Source organism: Zeus faber (genome assembly GCF_960531495.2).
Source record: "Zeus faber genome assembly, chromosome: 10".
In the NCBI taxonomy this organism is placed as follows: domain Eukaryota; kingdom Metazoa; phylum Chordata; class Actinopteri; order Zeiformes; family Zeidae; genus Zeus; species Zeus faber.
This window is the reverse complement of record NC_137199.1, coordinates 21,000,972-21,002,299: the sequence shown is the minus strand read 5'-3', so window position 1 is coordinate 21,002,299 and position 1,328 is coordinate 21,000,972.

Here is a 1,328-nt window from a genome sequence, read left to right as displayed (position 1 = left end):
CGACTGGCAGCAGCAGCATCCAGGGTGTCCGGCGGAGGACCGGGAGAGAAGCAGCCGCAGCAACCACCACAGGTAACCGCTGGCATCTAGCTACTCTGCCCAGCAGCCACTGCCGGGACCATTCAAGCAGCCCAGCAGCCAGCCCACTCCTCAAAGACGCCCCCCCTCCAACCAGCCAGCACAGGGCCCCAAGCTCCGGAAAGGAGGAGGGGGAAGTCTGTTGTCGCCCTAGGGGAAGGAAGCCGGTGGGCCGGGCTGTTTGTTTGCATTTGTTGGTTTTCAGGTATAGGAGCCCTGTTTCAGAGTCTGCTGTTTTATTATTAAAGGTAAAGGAACCCTGCGTCAGAGTCTGTCGTTTTCAGGTATAGCAACCCTGTTTCAGAGTCTGTATTTTAGGCTTTTTTTTCCCTTTTTTTTGGCCAGGTATTCGATTTGGTGTCGGGGATATGTGGCGTGGGGATGGTGTGGTTTGAGCAGCCACACCTGACCTGCGTCTAGGTGATTGGGGACCCAGGATCAGAGTGGCTGCATACCTGTTGGTTGGTGTAACGAGCAACAGGTAATACCCCCATCCCCCACACACACTCAGAAGAGGGGCCCTTGTCATAACCCATCTCCATCTCTTTTCTCTCTCTACAATAAAAGTATGTGTCTACAACCCAATCATCTGTGTCTCTGTGCTAGAGGTCCCTGAAAAAGCCACTTGGGTGACGTGTGGTAGGCGAAACTGCCACACCTGGCTTCAACGAAAACTACATTCCATGAGCCTCACCAAGCTGCAATTCATGGCTTGTAGTTCTTGTATCCAAGGCCAACGCACAAAGACGTATTAAGCTGGTGTGAGGAGCATAAAAAACTGGACCCTTGAGCATTGGGAAAGATTTCCATTACTCATTTCCATCTTTTCTCATATTTGAACAGACCACCACTGATGTTCCCACTTTTCCAGGAGGATAATGCCTCAATGAACACCACAAAACTATTTCAAGAGTGGTTTCCTTAACACCAGGATGCGGCCAACCACCTTGCATGTCCTCTCATCTGATCTGATCATCACTAAACCTTTATCAGAAGTTTTAGAGTGATGAAAGTGGAGCGTGAAATACATTTCCTCCATCCTCCTTCAAAGAATGTCAAGGTTTTTAATATTTATATACGGTATATAAAAAAAATCAATCATCAAGCTTTTCCTTTCTGTGTAGGTGAGAGTCCCGTATACACTCATTGTGTATGCTATGCATATAGGATGACATTTATCCTTATGATCATTAATGCCTGATGCCTCCTTCGCCTGTTCTCCCAGAGGGGATTGACAATGTGCAATCTTT